The 18886-nt window shown below is 38.6% G+C and overlaps 1 long non-coding RNA gene across 1 annotated transcript; it reads right to left on the reverse strand.

Moving 5' to 3' along the window:
- Window positions 1–18128: 18128 nt before the first annotated feature.
- Window positions 18129–18660, reverse strand: LOC119617286. Its single transcript, XR_005233516.1, has 2 exons — window positions 18488–18660; window positions 18129–18389 (listed from the first exon to the last, which is right to left on the reverse strand). It is a non-coding gene; the product is annotated as an uncharacterized LOC119617286 (long non-coding RNA).
- Between the last annotated feature and the right edge of the window lie 226 nt (window positions 18661–18886).

The raw sequence follows: 18886 nt of genomic DNA on the forward strand, positions 1-18886 counted from the left end.
AACTTCCAGTTTCTGTCTTTGAGGCTGACACCCAGTGGCGCAAAAAGTGGGTATGCACTGTATGCAACGAACAGGGACGCCGCACTAGAGGGGGCGCCAAAACGATGTGGGAAAATTTTTTCTAGTCATCATTTTCTATATTTAACAGCTGTTTGTGCATGTATGAAATGATCAATAACAGAGGAACGGCACTGATTAGGCGCCCCTCTGCTCCTTCACCTCCCCTCCTTTTGTTCCCTCCTCCAACACAGTTCGCTTGGGCCCGCCCCCTTGAGAACGTGCTCAGGCGTGTTTTTTTTTCTCTTTTAAATTTGAATTGTCGTAGACTACGATTGTTAGTGCACTTGACAACAGGGAGCTAAAGATGGGGCAGCAAAAAAAAAAAAGCTGTCCTGGGCACAAAACTAAATGGAAGAGGGAGAAGGATAAAGATGTTGGAGGGATGAAGAAAGGGTTTTCAAAGTGGTTGAAAGACAGTAGGTAAGTAATGCCAGTGTATCAACAGGAGGGTTGTAAATATTCCGCCGCTTTGCTTAAGATAGCCTAAAAGTGACAGGTGACTAGGGTTGCCACCTGTCCCATATTTGGCTGTTAGATGTTGCGTCCCATATTGAACTGATATGGGACGCGATTTGTTCCGTATTTCTATAATTGTCCGAAAGACGCCTATTACACACATATCCACACTAAGTGTAACAAAAATGACCAAAATAAAAGAAAGGAAATATTAGGCCAGGCCAGCTAAATTGTTGTGGCGGGAGCGCCCGGCTACAGTCCAACCCTGTTGTCATGGTTGCCTAGAGACGGACACAGCCGAGGTACAGACGTGAATGGGAAGACACATATCCCAGGATGATGAACAGTGTTAGTGACGATGAATACAGGCAATAAAAACAATGTGTTGCACGGTGTGCTGTATGATATCAGACAGAATGGATCAGTAGAGAAACATTGCAGACCCGTCAGAACCCAGAAGAACCAGACATCAGTGTCTCTTAACCCCTCAATCAGCTCCTGAGACCTATATGGTACTGAACATTTTGCTGTGATCAATTAAATTTCTTTTTGTGCTTTTAGTAGACTATTATGGTTTTATTATTTGATTAGGATGTTGAGTTTAGATGGTACGTTTTTTCATAAAGTATTAACCAAAATAATATAAACTGCAATTTAAAGAACAAATCATACTAATAGATTACCAGTAATTAAATAAATATTGTGAAAAGAAACCGTTTATTTGTCCTACATTAAAATAGTTCGTTAGGGATTTCTGTGTAGGAAAAATGTTTATATCTTTACTAATATAAAGATATACTTTGTTAAAGTTTTCACAGTGTTCTGTGATCAATATTATTTCATTAATGTGGTTTACCAGTTTGGATAACCTGACTTCCTATCAAGCTACAGGAATGAAAGCTAACATGCTAACCGGTGCCTCAGACACAGACCTGCTGCCCATGGGTGGTTCTAGACAGGGGCTGACGCAAATGGCTCTTGGCTCATTTATATATTAAATGATGAAATATTGCCCTGTTTTTTGTTTCATTCTTTTTTTTTTGCCCCCCATGAAAAAACACTAACTACTCTGTCCCCCATGGTAAATCTGGTCTAGAGCCAGCCTTTGAACCTAACTCCTTATAAATATTTTGGTTTTAGTCTTTAAAGTACCAACATTTGCACAGAACTTACTTTTGGCTGTCTGACATGAATTTAAAATATTAAATCTGGTGTTATGATCAGTTACTCTGTACTTTAGACGACTTTTTACCAAATACTTTTTACACTTGCTTATTTAAAGAATAATCTACTTCTGCTTAACATGTTAAAGTTATACTACTCTGATTGGCGTACAATTTTTGGGTACTCCAACCCACCTCTGTAATAATTGCACTATTGATATTTTTGTTTTTACAATAAACAGACATAAAATAAAGTATACCACTTCTGTAGGCACCCCACTGTGGTGAGTGTCCCTTATTTGAATTTCTTAAAGGTGGCAACCCTACAGGTGGCTGTTGTTGTCTTGCAACTGTTTGCTGTAGTCGTAGGCCTATTTACAATACAACAGATAATAAAAAGCAAAAGCTGAGCTGGAGGAATCAGTGACCACATATGCCCTGACTACCTGTGATGTTTTAAGAGATATCATTCAAGAAATATACCCAGCAAGCCATCTACTAAAGGGTTACAAGGCTCTAGCAAAGTTAAATGTCCTCATACAGGAGAATCTTGATTTGGTGTGTCCAAATTTGACAGTAGCCCTTAGAGTATTTTTAACCATGCCTCTGACAGTTGCATCTGCCGAGAGATCCTTTAGCAAGCTGAAGCTTATCAAAACATACCTTCGTTCGAGTATGAGAAATGATCGCTTGTCCCAGTTAGCAGTGATCTCTATTGAAAACAGTGGGGCACGGTCTATTTCATTTGATGCTATTCTTGACAAATTGGCAAGTGCAAAGGCACAATATGTAACAGTTTAGTATTAAAACTCTGACACAGAGTCCAGGCTGTTGTTCAGATTTTCACTGATGATGTGTTCGCATACACCTCAGAAAGTATGTAGTTGCACCCCTGCCAGAGTGACTAACATAACCACAATGGCTGGCTTGCACCAAATACTGGTTGAAGAATGGGATACTATCTGAAAGAAGTGTGTGACTAAGATGGTGAGCAGCATGAGGAGGAGGTGCCAGGCTGTTTTGGCTGTATATGGTTCTTCCACATGCGACTGAGACCAGTGTTTGTTAAATTAATAAATTGTTAAATTGCCAATAGGTCTTGTTTCTTTAGACTTCAATCATTCAATCAAATAAACAACACCAAGCAAGAGGTAATAACAGAATAAGCTGTTTGGGAGAGAAAATTTACACAAGTTTTTCACAGGCACAACCCATATACTCAACTCTGCTGCTCAGCCCACAAATGCATTTTCCTTTCAAATGTGGCACTATTTAAGGGGAAATAAATAGACTTAAGATTTATTGCCAATAAGCACTGTTACAACAAAGAAGGTGCTGCTGAAAGGAATTTAGAGGTTGATAGACTGACATGTAAGGGATGGCATCCTATCACATTTATGTCCTAAACAGCATGCATATCAGGCAGGTCCTTCTGCAGAAATAACCTTACATGATGTTTTTTTGCAAATAGAATACAGTCTGGCATGGGGACAATATATGCTTGGCTGCTTCCTGGATGTACAGGGTGCATTTGATAACATACCTGTAGAAGTTATAGAGAGAGCACTTGCCAGAAAAGGTGTGGATGAGACAACTATAAATTGGCTTGTTTCCATGCTTTAGACAAGGAAAGTATGTTCAACTTTGACGGACTGTATGGTAATCATCCACAGGGAGGAATAATCTTGCCCCTGTGTTGGCTCTTGGTTGTTGAGAGCCTATTAAGTGTGTTGAATGTATCCAGAATCTGTATACAAGGGTATGCAGATGACTTGGTCATACTTATCAAAAGCTTCTGCCTGGGTACAATAGGTTAACTAATGCAGAGGGGACTAAATATAGTATCCAGAGAGTGCTGAGAACGGGACTTTCTGTCAACCCAAACAAGACAGAATTGGGGTTTTTTTTTCAAGTTGGGGTGGCAAGAGTGATGTTCACCCATGTGCAACAAATGGTCTGCCTGAGCATCACAGTTCCATTAGAACAATACCCACAGTAGTTCTTGAAGTCCTACTGGACTTGACTCCACTGGACTTGCATATCTTGGGGAAGGTCAAATCCACTGCAGTGAGGTCACACAAGTCTGGTAAGTGGAGAAGCCTATCAGACTCACAGCATACTCAAATCTAGGAATGTACAGTTGCTGCTATTCCAGCAATGGCAGGACCTGGAGATAGTATGATCAAAAAAATACTACTTTGAGCCAAAATTTTCAAACAGAGATTGAAGATAGATCTGGCTGGAACAACTTCTCAATGGTGGACCTGTCCTCCAATCATTTCTAGTGTTTGACAGATGGATCCCTTTTGAAGAGGTCAGCAGGTGCAGGGGTGCTAATTTTGCACAACTATAGTGAAACAACACCAAGCACCACTAGGTGGTTTTGCTTCTCTAACTCAAATATGCAATCTGCCAGTGTGGAGTGTCTCTCAAGGACCATCATTGTTCATCGATGGAAATGTCTAGCAGTCAGCAAAGCTTCTTTCAGAGCTCTAAAAGGGCCACATTAAACATCATCACTAGTTTGGGAGTGTGCCAAAGCAGTCAATCAACTAGGGAGAGATAACTGTGTTACTGTTTAATAGATAGCTGCTCAACCTTCAGCAGCACAAAGGCATAGTGGTTAGCAGTGTTGTCTCACAGCAAGAAGGTCCTGGGTTCAAGCCCCGGGTTGGACCTGGGGTCTTTCTGTGTGGAGTTTGTGTGTTTGCGTGGGTTTTCTCCAGGTGCTCCGGTTTCCTCCCCTAGTCTAAAAACATGCATGTTATGCTGCCTTCAGGCCCAGTCATTCCTTGAAAAAGAGATCTGTCATTTCAATGGGACTTACCTGGTTACATAAAGGATTTTAAAAAAACACCACAAAATGGTGATGAGACTATGAAAATGGTTTGTGTGATGTCTGTGGCATTGAATTAGCTCTTTGCACTATTTTTAGGCAATTGTTTGGTTCTGAGCAGTCAAATAATTCTGGGGGTGTAGGTTTTAAGGCAGTTCTTACACAGAAATGAATGCGTACCACTATTTCTCTCTTTTGCCAGTACACGGGGGATCTTTTTTTGTCACATTTTATCATCTTCAGAAATGCCACAGAAGATCCCGAGGTATCTTTGAAACTGGGCGTATTTAAACAGACATAATACATTGGTGTGTATTGCATATTTCTGAACAGTTCGTGATTGGTCAGAAGTTTACATAACTCCTACGTCTCTTACAGGAAACCAGCCCAGGCAGAACTTTCCAGGAATAAAGATAAGACTTTCCAGTCTTATCTTTATTAATAACCTCTTCTAACATGTCCTTTCTAAGTACTGTTCTGGAAAGTTCTTGGCAATAACAACTTAACACTCTTTACACAAGATCCTGGCCAACAGTTAAACTCTGCAGTTCTTATTTGGTAAACTGCATTTTTCCCCCACAGGGGAACCGTACATGGGTCCCGAGAATCTTAGAACACTAAGTGTTTCAGACCTTTAGTCCATCTGAGGGACACAAATGTTTGAATAAAAGTTGAGTGTCCTTTTGGGAGAGCAATGGGCCCACCTACAAGGCCCCCACTTATGTAGGTTCTTTACCCATCCCCTCTTACCTATACCATAAATAAATAATCAACCAAACACAAATTTTTGTACTTTTTGTGTTATGTTTATATTCCTGTGCTGACATGAGCCTGGTAAAAAAAATTATAGATGGGTTTGATTCAAAATTGTGCTGACAGATTTCTGACAGGTAAATTTAAATAAAGGAGGACAATAATGTTATTGCTGTTTGCTGTTTATGTGTAAGTGTGTGTGTTTGTTTCTTTTGAAGTGCTGGATGAATGTTAAAGAAAGACACAGTAATTATGATAATTCAGTCAATTTTACAGATGTTGAGCTAAAATCTGATGTAGAAGCTGAGTCATTCACAACACATGCTGTCGGTGTAACATCTTGCAATATTGCATGAACTCGTGCATGAAGCTATTTTCAAAAATTGACCAAAACAACTATAACTCTGTAATTTCTCAACAACATAAGATGATCTTAGTCTAAAACTCTAGCATGAAAGGTGGCAGGTGATATGCATATCTTCAAAGAATGATAGACCTTTAATCTTTGAATACACCACCTGTCAGACTCATTACACCTTCGGCTCACTGGATCTGCAGCTTTTAGCTGCCCTGAGATCCAGATTTGTTTCCTTTGCTGATTATCAGCTCCAACACTGTGAATCTGTCTCTTCCCTCTAAATAGTTTGTCTTCTTCACTGCCAATGTTTCAGTGTCAGCTTTTCTCCCTGGCTTTCCCAGATTAGTCTGCTTTAATTGTTGCTGTTTATTTAATTGCTTCCCTTGGGGATGATCAATATTTCTTAGCTATTTCTTGTATTGGCTTCATGGATTACATGGCTGAGCCTGTTTGTTTTCTTTTTCTGTTTCTAAAAGTCTGGTGCTTGTGGACTATTTTTAATTGTCTAATTTATGCAACATTATGATCAATGTTTAGCTGTATTAACTTTAGTTAAAAAAAACTCACAAAGATTAAATGTAATGTGACCTTTGTTGGACCTAAAAACAAAGAATAAAGGCTATTTTTTATGTTTGTGTATTTGGTTAAAAAATGCATACAGCTGTCATATCAAAATTGTTAAGGTTATACTGTATGTTATTTAAGTACAAGTGTACAAGTGAAGTTCAGTTCAGTTCTTGAATAAATTATTTTCATCTCATATGTATTGTCCTTTGGAAATTGGAAGCTATATGAACACAGAACAGGAGTGCTGAGGATGGACCTGAGCTGTTTTAATGGGGCTGTATCTGAATTCATCTCACAGCGCTGTGAGGACAAACAGGAAGGTAAATCATTCTCATCAGTGAAGAGAGACAAACAGGTCAATATGGCCTATCAATAATGAAACAGAGCAGGCTGCATGTTGTCAGGGCAGCACAAGTTAAAACAGTTTAAAAAGCTTAGATAGTTTAAATAGACTGTAACAATATTACTAACTAAACAGTTTATATACAGAGCAGTAAGAAAAAAAACTGAAATACTCTCAGGTAATTAAAATTCAAACATACTGTGTGGCTTGGTAAAATACTGAAGAGCCATTAAGAGGCCCAGTTGAGTTTCTGTATCAAACTATTAATATAAATTAAACGTCTATCATTCCTTGAAGGAATTCATATCACCTGCCACCTTTTAGGCCAGAGTTTTGGACTAAGATAATCTTATGTTGTTGAAAAGGTTACAGGGTTGTTTAAATCTTGTAAATGACATTATGTACAATCTCATGATATTGTGAGATCTTTTAAGATGTGTTAGCAAGTATGTGTTGCTAATGACTCTCAGCTCCAACCACATCAAACGTTAGCTCATATCTGTAATACTGACTGATTTTTGTGATGGTTAATGCCTTCCATCCATCTGTTTTCTTTATGTGCTTTTCCTTTCCTGGTTGTGGACAGCTGATGCTGATGAAGTCCATTTATTTGTATATAAAGTAAACCAAAATAAACCAAAAGTCATAGAACTATTTTTTTTCAATGAACTAAACAACTGAATATTAGGTCGTATTCAGACCTGACACATTTGGTCCGCTTTAATCGAAGCAGAGTTCGTTTCCAGCATTGGTCCAGACTTTTTGTGCAGGTGTGAATACAGTCATGCAAACAACCGGACCGAGACCCGCTTTTTGAGGTGGTCTCGGTCCGTTTCCAAACGAACTCTGGTGCGGTTTGCTTCTTTATTTCCGGGTCTGTGCTCTGTGCTCCAACCGCTGCCCCCGACTTTCTGTCCAATGGGAGCAATGACCGTCACCCACGTGGCTTTGTTTATAAATTATAGTCCGCTTACAAAAAAGCACAATGTGAATGCAAACCGCACCAAACGAAAAAAATAAAGTCCACCCTAAGAGTGACTACAATAGCACAAAGTATGCAGACACAGTTAGATTGCAAAAAAAAATCCATTCATCCACTTTCTTTCCATGCTTTTCTATGCAGGGTCACAGGGGAGCTGATTCCTATCTCCAGAGGTCATTGTCCAAGAGGATGGGGACACCCTGGACTGGTTGCAAGTCCATCACAGGGCCCTTATTTCACCAGTTACACCAAATTTGGCACCAGCTTATTGATTATTGTATAACAAAAACAGGGTCAGGAACATTTTGCCCAAGTGTTTTGTCCCATTTCCAGTATTGACAAATGGTTAAAACATACAAAAAAAAAGCTCAACCCAAACATGCAAACCCTATAATTACAAAACATTATTGAAAGTGGTAAGAATTTAAAACAAGACAGCAGTGTGTTGGTGACAGTGTTTGAGTTGACAATCTGTCAAAAAATGTTGGGTACCAGCTCTGTAGTTGATGAAACAAAAATACTTTAAATGAAGTGGAGAAGATTAAAGCAGAGAGAAATGCAATAATAAGGAAATTGTGTTTTTACACCATTAAGCATAAATGTTAATACCCCACCCCCCACAATTCATCCTAGAGTAAAAAAGCCCTCCCACACATTGTAATCATGCATTACTCACACTGGCAAAGCTGTTTATTCCCGTTATGTGTAATGGCACTTTTTGTTGGACATAATCTGCAGTGGGAACATTGTGAGCAGAAGAAACTCAGTCCCCTGCTGTTTTGATGGTCAGAAGTCGATAAACAAACTGTTGGGCTAATCTCATATAGCCTCCAGCTTGATGATTCAAAAACAAATGAGAGCAGCGTCATATATAAATGAATGCAAACTGACATAGGAGGTAAGGCGTGGCATTGAATCTGAAAACAAGACTCTTTCTGTCTGTAAAAAGCACACTGTGAAGAAACAGTTCAGCCCAACAAGGGTTTTGGTAAGGTTTTGTTGTGGTGGAGAGTAAAAGAAGCAACTACATCTCTTAAAGCTGCAGATTAAAGTAACTTCTTCAACTACTAATGACCTCCTGCCCGATCAGATACACTGTTAATACAACTAAAATGGTCATGTTTTTAATGATTTATGCTCCAATATGGCATAATACTCAACTATAAAACAGATTACTAGTTTATTATAGTGCAGGTTCTGATAATTATGACAATTGAAAGTAAAAATTGGACTCCTTGGCTATGTTTAGGTTTTATACTCTGATATTTATGGTTTCCAGTAACTAAGGGTCCCCATGTAGCACCTAACAGGATGGCGGAACAAATTCTCGTCTGATTAGCTTAGACTGCACTGTGGCGAGCCAATTTTGTGTATCTCTATTTCAGTGACTACAACTCATACACCTTTATTTGTCTACCTGTTTATATGTTCTCTCTTAGTAGTGAATCTATACTTTGGCAGCTCTCTCAGTAGCTGAGAGTCATCCCAACACATACTCTGAGTGCTTTGACATACAAGGCAGTGGGTGATACGCATTCATCTACAGAATGGTAGTTTCTTCCTTGAAATTCTTTTTGACTGTTAGTTAGTTGTTTTATGTGCTCTCTATTTGTCATCTCACAGTTGCTCTAATGTGTCTTTGTAGTTAGTAATTTTTAAATCAGCTGTTTTAGCAGGCCTCTGGTACTATTTAGAAATTCGGTACTGTTTAGTTTAGCTTTCTCATGTTTTTAGCTTCCTGTACACTTAGTTTAGTTCTGTACATTTAGATTAGACATGATTGATGTGTTTTTCTTTTTTTGTGTTTCATTGTGTTTATATTCCATTTAGATTATACATGATTCTTTTAGAATATACATGATTGATGTGTTTTTGTCATGGTTTTTGTAAGTTTCTTGGCCCACATACAGAGACTGCTCAAGACGCGACTCAGATCTACACAGGTTTAATAGTTCAACAAAAAACAAGATCAGTCTCCTTAGAGGAAAACCCCAGTGAAGGGCAAAAACTTAAAGCGCCAGATAAGCCTCTGGGTTCGAAGTAGCACAGATGAATCCCTCAGATTCTCGGTGGAGAGCGGACGGGCAAGGCAGGCGAACGGCCATGGCTGGACTCACTTCCAGGAGCGAATGACATTCGGAGTGGGAACCAGAATCGGCTAGGCTGGCGTCTTGCAGAGCTCAGGATCTCTGGAAACAAAGAAACGGAAACACAAAGGTAAGTTCCTCTCTCAGGCACAGCAGCATTTAAACAGGATCTGCAAAGGCAAGGCTTGGGCTCAGGTTACCACGTATGGTCAACAACCAGGCGCTGAATGGATGTCAACCTGCTCCTTAAATGCCACCATTGATGAGCCCCAACTGGTCCCAGGTGTGTCTGATCAGCAGCTCCCTACTCTACCCGGACTCCTGGCGCCACCTCCTGGGAGTAACAAAAGAAACCTGGCTCCACCAACCCCAACAAATTAGTTGATTTGATTTCAAAATTCTTTGTTGTGAAGATTTACAGCCAGTTTTAAGCCACAGCAGATGTGTTCACATTGACCAGTGTTGTTTCCATGTTTGAAACTAGAACTTTCATAAAGAGAATAAAGTCAGAACAAATTTTTCTTTCAGTCTTTTTTTCCAAAATAATTCATGTTTTAGTTTATCAAAGTTTAGGCAAATAAAAGAATAAAACAGTGAAACCAAATTAAACACTAACAAAGCAAAACAAACAGATATTGAGCAACTACAAATGACAAGAAGGCTTCATATATTCCAGGTTATGAAACTATTTTTCCCCTCAGTGCACAGTGTGTTGAAAAAATTATGAAATAGTCTCATACCAAGGGGACATTTTCCCCAATATAAGAGGCACACAAGCATTAGCAGTACAGAAGCAAAGGTTCTTTCATGTGAGTTGGTGGTCTTACATTTAAAACAACATAGACGACAGTAGTAAGGCTTATATGAATGAGAGCACCTTAAAAGAAAGTGGAGATGGTTGTGTGGAATAAAAATACTGCTTTTTTTACACTTAAGAGGCCCAGTAAAAGTGCTTCAGTCCTCTCCCTGATTGTTCCTGTGGGGAAATCTGGGGGACATCCAACTGAAGAAAGCTCAAAGCAGACATGGAGGGTTTATTTATCCCATCTGGTTTTGGAATATTTTGACATCTCCAGGAAGGTCTGCAGGGCACAGAAAGAGAAGGGCTTGGACAGACCTGGATATGTGGCATATCATGAATGGATGAAAAGAATGTGAGCACCACCACAAACACCAGGGATAGAGGCTTTGTTATGTTCACTATGTAATCCCAATATCTATTAGAACAATTTTAGTTGTTAAGTCCATATAAAATAGTATACTTTTATAGCCCACTGTCAAAAGGTGGAAAGCAGGCCTGTGTGTGTGTGTGTGCATTTGTCTGTCTGTTACCAAAATATCTTATGAACCAGGGAATGATTTGAAAGAAACTCTCAGACAGCAATAAATGGATTCACATCTACAACTGGTTCCGTTTTGGAATCAGCCCGATTCAAAATGGTTGACACAGCTAATCGACCTTAGTAAATACAAAAATAGCTATAACTCAGTTAATAAAAACAAATATTGAGCTAAAATATGATGTGGTAGTAACCACAAATCATCAGCCACAACAGATAATCTGAATTTAGCATTCAGATTAGCATAATAGAAAAAAAATGGAAAGAATTCAGACTTTACCGTCAGAATTCTGACGAAAGACATTAAAATTCTGGAAAATTAGTTTTTTCACCATGGCTCTAATCCTCTTCTGTACAACAGAAGAGGATTTTTAACTTTTTGACAATAAGTTTTTCAGATATAGAGATAATCTTTGTCAATCAGAGGAGAAAGCAAACAGTAACAAGACAAATTCACAGATAAAACCTAAACTAATCCAACAAAATGGGGGTTTAACATTGGTACATGGCATGAAAGAGGGTTCAAAAAACACCAATCTAATCCTTCACTCACACACACACCTAGTGTTTTAGGGGCAGCTGTTAGGGGCAATCGTTTTGACTGCTGAGGTAAAAAATTCAAAGTGTTAACTTGAAATGGAACCCAATTTTTGGTTTGTACAGCAAAAGGTTCAAGAATAGCATCCGATTTAATTTGGGTATGTCTTTTCCAGCCTTCTTGTTTTTTCCGTCCATCCATCCATCCATAGGGGAGCTGGTGCCTATCTCCAGCAGTCATTGTGCAAGAAGTAGGGTTTTCCACATATACTGAATGGAGTCCTAAAATGTGGGTCCACATTTGATGTAAACAAAGAACATGGCCTATTTTCAGTCACTTCAGCTGTTTCCATAGGTAAACAAACACAGGATAGTTTGCATCCAGTCCCAAATTTTGCTACACATTTTTAATTTAAGGACAAATTACCTATCAATATGAGAAAAGTATTATGCAGATTATGTTTTTTACTGTTTTTTTTTTTTGTTTGTTCTTCATGACTCTGCAATGAGTTACTATAAACATCTTCACAAACATTAGGCAGGGGAAAAAGTTTGCAGAACATTTTTCTACATTTTGTCAAATTATGTTCTAAAAAAATGAAGACGGAATAAAAAAACGTCTTTCCATTTTTAATCTACCTGCAGGTTTTGTTTCAATATGAAGTATTTTGAATAATTAGATTCAGTGAAATTCTGATGAGAAAACTTTCACAGGAGCCCCTCAAATTATAAACAAATAAAAAGCTTAATCCCAGATCAGTCATTGGAAAACATTTCATTGTGAAAACTGAAAAACATGATGGCAAAATAAAGCATAAAGTTACCCTTCACGAAGGAGATAGTAATCACAGTTTGGTGCTCTGCAAGTAGGAACTGATGAATGGAAACCACAGAGAGGATCCTAACAGAGCCCACTGTTTTGCTGAAGGCAGCATAATGATAAGACTTCTGCCAAGCTGTGTTTGTGTTGCTTCATTAACAGGAGCAGCTACAACTCATGTACGTCTGATTGGGATTATTTGGCCCAAGTTCTTCTGCTGGATCTCTAACACGAGCAGTTTGAACAGATACTCTGCAAACTGGACAGTCCTGACATGATACTGAAAATCAGGGCGGCTAAAAATGCCTAGGTTTCTCATATGATTATTTTTCTGATGACCTTTTTGTCACTTAGCAGATGTTTTTATCCAGAATACTTTACAAAAAAGAGATTTTTTTAGTTAAACATCAGTAGTTGTGTCAGGTATGACTGGATGTTGTGTTTACTCATGATAAAGTAGGGAAGATATTATATTAAGGTCTGTTCACGTTATGGATGAATATTTTTAACCTAAATATTTGGTGGTTTTATTGCAGGGGTGGGCAATCCTGGTCCTCGAGGACCACCATCTGGCATTTTTTACTTGTTTCTCTGCTTCAACACACCTGATTTAAATCAATGGGTGATTAACAGGCTTCTGCAGAACATGAAGAGGTGATTTAACCACTGAATCAGCTGTGTTGGAGTAAAGAAAGACATAAAACATGCAGGATGGTGGCCCTCCAGGACCAGGATTGCCCACCCCTGTTTTATAGTGTTCTACCTCAAATAGCCTCTAATTCTTTTAGAAAGACTTATTTTCATATACAAACATATTCAGTATTAATTTTCTCACTTTTTTAAGTATGTTGGATTAAATCATAGTCGATAAAAAGTCTGTGGACTCCCCTAAAATTGCACTGTGTGGTATAGGCATGTCATTTGTTGCCATTTTGTTCAAGCTCGAAAGAAAATAGCTTTTTCTCCATTGTTTGACCAGGTGTTGGTGACAGAACTGCCTCTTCAGAGAAAAAGTCATACTTCAGATGAGCTTCGTTTATTGAACCACCAAAATTAAACTGTATTCTGGTTTTCTGTTGAAACTAAGTGGCCCACACCATCTCTTACTTAAATGTGAAACTGGACCTCTGTCTAGAGTTAGAGGAGGATAATGGACTATTAGTTTATGAATAAGACTCGTCAGATCAGGGTTTTACTGCAGAAGAACTGATCAGAACTGTGTAGTACATTAAAACGCAGCCAGTTATCCAGGTGCAATATCATGGACCAGATTCCCAATGCAATAAGGATGTGATGTATGACTGTAATTGTTTTCTTTGGACCTTTATAGATATGCAGATACCTATACTTATTGCATCTACAGTCACAGAAGACAAAGGATCTTCTTAGTACGGCCAATAATAAACATCAAGGTTGAGTTGCATAAAAGCTCCTTAGATGTGAAGACAGCAGCTTGTCTGGATTTTACATCCCAGTATTTTAGAACTGCTAAGAAAATTCACTCAACAGTCTGACAACAAATTGAAAAAGCTGCTGATTCATTTTTGTATAAAAAAACATATTGTAGTGTGCCAACAAAGACAGGAATATATGATATTTGTGATACTTATACTCTAGTAAATAAGTACAGTAATCATGTGAAATCATAACCAAGACAACCAAACTTATCATAGAATGTAGTGAAGGTACTCATTGCAAGATATGAAATCAAACACAAAAATATTACCCTGAACTATATCAAATGGTACAGTTTGAAAGAGTTTACTTCAGTAGTTTTCCAAATATATATTGATATGCAGTTCCAATGTAAACAAAGCATTCGTCTGAATCTGTTGAAAACCACATTAAACTGGAGTTAAATGATTGACCTACATTATATTAGTCTGACTGTAGTTTGTGTAGGTAAACAAATATGACCAGTAAGTATAACTCTTGACCTATTTTCACTCACTTCAGCTGTGTCTGTAGGTAAACAAATGCTCATGGTAGTTGGTGAACTGACACGATTGACTGTGTGCATTTTCACTCAACAGCTACTTTATTATGTACACCTTGCTAATACTGGGTTTGACCCCCTTTTGCCTTCAGAACTGCCTTAATTATTCATGCCATAGATTCAACAAGTTGTTGGAAACCTTCCTTAGAGATTTCAGTCCATATGTACATGATAGCATCATGCCGTTGCTGCAGATTTGTCAGCTGCACATCCGTGATGTGGGTCTCCGATTCCACCACACACAAAAGGTGATCGGTTGCATTGAGATCTGGTAACTGTGGAGGCTCTGGAGTCCACTGAATCGAGGCTCATCGGTGCTGGCAATGTTTTTACCAATTTCTTATGGTCCAATTTTAGTGAGTCTATAGGCTCCTACACAAAATAGCTTCATACCAGTCCATCTGTATGTAGATTCTGACCATAGATCACAGATGGAGCTGGCCACGTCCCACACTGATCTGAGCTTTCAGAAATGAAGCAAGCGTCGTGGAACTTAAAGAGGCATGGAGCAGAACTGTATAATTCAGCTGTATAACTTATCATATTAGTTTCAAAACATGAAGAAATAACTTTTTAAACCAAATATAAAGTTGCTGTGTGTCATCATTGATCTTCTCTCAGTAATAAATCTGTTTGTTGTTGTTAAAATCCTTGTTTTGCTGCACAAAGGCAACTCAGAGGTGAGTCGGCTTCAACACCCCTGGCCTCCTTGGTTTGTTCAGAAATCACACAGGGGCATCCAGAAGGCGTCTGGCACACGGTGTTTTGTGAACTGTAGCTTCAGTTTCCTGTGTAGCTAACAGGAGTGGCATCCGAAGTGGTCTTCTGCAGCTGGAGCCCATTTCCTTCGAGGTTGGACGTGTTGTGTGTTCAGAGATGGTATTTTGTAGAACTTGGTTGGAACAAGTGGTTTGAGCTTCTGTTGCCTTTCTGTCATGTGTCAATCTGCCCGTTCTCTTTTGAACTCTGACAAATGTACCAAGGCTTTTTATGTCCACAAAAATGCCACTTACTGGATATTTTCTCTAGTTTGGACTATTCTCCTTAAACACTTGAGATGGTTGTGTGTAAAAAGTTTCTGAAATACTCTGAATAGCCCGTCTGGTACCAACAATCATGCCACATTCAAAGTCACTTAAATCCCCCTTTTTTATTTGATACCTGGTTTAAACTTCAGCAAGTCATCTCACCACTTCTACAGGCCTAAAGGAACTGAGTTGCTGCTATCCGATTGGCTAATTAGCTATTTGCGTTAATAAACAATTAAACAAGTAGACCTAATAAAGTGAACTAGGGGTGTATGAGTGTGTTGGGTGTGTGTTTTTGCTCTTTGATCATATGAGCAGAATGGTAGTGACATTAAATGTAAGAAATAAAATATCACAAAGATGGGATCAAAGTTTTGCATCTTGAGACACAAAGTGGACCACAAAGTCTTAACAGCCTTTGGGACTTGCAGGACCTCAGTCCGCCCTTTCACTCGACTCGATCTACGATGTCAATCTGGTAATGACAAAAAGGCTGTGGTCCCCTTTGGAATATTCAATAGTTTCAATCCATTTTTTTCTGCTGTTGGTGCAGGTAACTGCCTTGTCAGCTCTACTTAGAAGCCTGGCTCAACGTTTTCTGCCCCCAAGTTCTGCCTGTGTGATGACGTTGCACAGAAGCCCGTCTATGTGTCATCTGTTCCAATATAGTAGAAAGCTCCCAGGCTCATACCTCCCCCACACCCTCCACAGAGACTGCAAAAAGATAAAAATGACACACTGATAAACACTTGATTTAAGAGTTCTGTCCTCCAGTATATATTGCCAGCTGGTAAAGGAGTTTTCTTTTTGTAAAAATCTAATTACATTATACATCATCTTGTTATAAGTGGGACATGGTATCTTAATATCTGTGAACTTATTTTCATTAAGTTTGTCTGTTTTAGGCCAGAGGAGAAAAAAAAGAGCGAGTATGACACACTTTCTTGTGCTGGCATCTATAGAGTTGTGCCTGCAGCATTCTGTCACATCTGGTAACATGAGTTAGGCGATGCAGTTGCCAAAAAATGGGAATTTGCGCCTTTTCTTAGTGTTTCTGACAGAAAATATATTTGTTTATCCATGGGCTATTTTCCATTTCTTTGCTTTTATTTCATGTTGGTCCATTATTTCTAAATAGATCATGGTGATAAATTTACATTTTGTAAGTTCTGCAGCTTGCAAATGTGAACGTGAAGTAAAGGCTTTGCATGCCTTGAAGGAATGCATATCGCCTGCCGCTTTTCATGCCAGCGTGTTAGACTAAGATCAACTTATGATGAGAAATGACAAAGTTAGAGTCATTTTAGTCAAAACTTGTAAATAACTTTATGGCCGTCTTATGTAATATTGCAAGATGTTTAGGCTATGTGTTGTAAATGAGTCTCAACTACAAATACATCAATTTTTAGGTCAATATCTATAAAATTGGAGGGTTTTTTAGCCATTTTGTGTTTTCTTAGGTCTGTCGGCTGTGGTGGCCATCTTAAATTGGGTTTGTAGAGATACTTCCAAGGATTATTTTTTGTAACTTTTATTAAAATCCATTCAAATATGCATGATATATTTTGCTAACAGACAGGAGTTGACTCTAAATAGTTAATAGCTGACTTTCAGACAAAGATTATCTGCAATCTGTTAGTGCTCAGAGTAATTATTGAGGATCAGTCTCAGCACCTCAACACCATTCTAAGCCAATATCTGTAAAACTGGCGGAATTTTAGCCATGTTTGTGTTGTTTAGGTTCAGTTAACGCTGGCAGCCATCTTGCTCAAAAAGTTAATCGGTTGTAGAGGTACACTCAATGATTAGTGTCTGTGAGTTTCATTAAATTTAGTCCAGTAGTTCAAGAGATATTTTCAGACACACACATGAACACACCCAAAAACAGCATTGGTCACGTTTGCATGTAAGAAACATTTTAACTAATCATCCTTCATTTTATTGTCATCTGCAAACATCAGTGGAAATCAACTTATTTCTTACAGATTCTAGTGTGTGAATGTTTTTTCTTTGGGCCGTGCAATAATAAAAACGTTTCTCATTTGTGCTTTTGACTGCTGACAGTTTCAGTTATTATATTCTGTACGTAGAACTTTGAAGCTTTCTGATTTTTTTTTACTTTTGACGGCGAAAGGTCAACAGTCTCTCAACACACAATTAAAAGCAGCTGGTGTGAAGGTCATAACTGTGACCAATTTAACTGAACTGAATGAATTTTAAAGCAGAACCAGTTGTCAGAATATTGGATCTTGACAGAATGAATGTAAGCTAAAATAACCAGAGTAAATGTTCGTGTGCTGCATTCTGCGCTGGAGGAAACTCTGTTTTTTATTTATTTATTTATTTATTTTAAGCAGAGTCTACATTCTCGTAGCTGAGTTTATTGTAATGCATTGTTCTGAAGGACCAATTTCTGAAAGAGTAATGATTTTACATGTAATCACTTCTGCTAAATCACATTTCAAAATTCAATAGTTATTCATGTTTGGGTATACAGTCAGAAATCTCAGAATAAACACGAATAAAATATAAAACAAAGGAAAACTATAAAACTGTCTGCTCAAAGCTTTATTTTAATCTATATCTTTTAAAAGGTAAATGTGCTTCATTCAATAAAAACTGGATTTAATCACGCTGAGGCACATTGTGAGTTGTGTATTCTGTCTGACTGAGTGACTAAGACTCAGGACATCAATGATTAAATTTAACGCACACGCAAGTAGTTTGTTTAAAATATACAATTAANTGTCATGGTTTTTGTAAGTTTCTTGGCCCACATACAGAGACTGCTCAAGACGCGACTCAGATCTACACAGGTTTAATAGTTCAACAAAAAAACAAGATCAGTCTCCTTAGAGGAAAACCCCAGTGAAGGGCAAAAACTTAAAGCGCCAGATAAGCCTCTGGGTTCGAAGTAGCACAGATGAATCCCTCAGATTCTCGGTGGAGAGCGGACAGGCAAGGCAGGCGAACGGCCATGGCTGGACTCACTTCCAGGAGCGAATTACATTCGGAGTGGAAACCAGAATCGGCTAGGCTGGCGTCTTGCAGAGCTCAGGATCTCTGGAAACAAAGAAACGGAAACACAAAGGTAAGTTCCTCTCTCAGGCACAGCAGCATTTAAACAGGATCTGCAAAGGCAAGGCTTGGGCTCAGGTTACCACGTATGGTCAACAACCAGGCGCTGAATGGATGTCAACCTGCTCCTTAAATGCCACCATTGATGAGCCCCAACTGGTCCCAGGTGTGTCTGATCAGCAGCTCCCTACTCTACCCGGACTCCTGGCGCCACCTCCTGGGAGTAACAAAAGAAACCTGGCTCCACCAACCCCAACAGTTTTCCTGTATTCCATGTTTAGATATGTTTAGTTTATCTGATTTAGATTATTTGACTATCTCAGCTCATGCTTGGATATGTCTGTTTTCGTGATTTTGTTTAGATTATCCTATTTTTCTTTTGTGTTTCATTCTGTATTGGATTCTGTTTTTGTTTCTGTTGTAAAGCGCTTTGGATCGCCTTGTTGCTGAAAAGTGCTATATAAATAAATCTCACTTCACTT

This window comes from Kryptolebias marmoratus, linkage group LG8, assembly GCF_001649575.2.
Source record: "Kryptolebias marmoratus isolate JLee-2015 linkage group LG8, ASM164957v2, whole genome shotgun sequence".
Lineage (NCBI taxonomy): Eukaryota > Metazoa > Chordata > Actinopteri > Cyprinodontiformes > Rivulidae > Kryptolebias > Kryptolebias marmoratus.